This window comes from Alligator sinensis, unplaced genomic scaffold (assembly GCF_000455745.1).
Source record: "Alligator sinensis unplaced genomic scaffold, ASM45574v1 scaffold131_1, whole genome shotgun sequence".
NCBI classification, from domain to species: domain Eukaryota; kingdom Metazoa; phylum Chordata; order Crocodylia; family Alligatoridae; genus Alligator; species Alligator sinensis.
In genome coordinates this window covers 3718990-3719202 of record NW_005841830.1, presented here as the reverse complement: position 1 = coordinate 3719202, position 213 = coordinate 3718990, and positions in this window count along the sequence as shown.

The window sequence follows — 213 nt, the reverse complement described above, 5'->3', positions numbered from 1 at the left end:
TTGCCTTTGCATAAACTGTTGTCCTAGAGAGCATAAACACTGAAAACAACATAACAGGCAGACTATAGTTATAACTATTTCAATTATACTTAGCATAAAAGGTCTAAGCCATCCTGTAAGGGAAAAGAACCAGTTAGTAAGCCAGCTAAGAGATGCGTCTTTGGGGATTTTAGCTACATCTTCGGCTTTTTGGATATGTATAGCTGCATCACC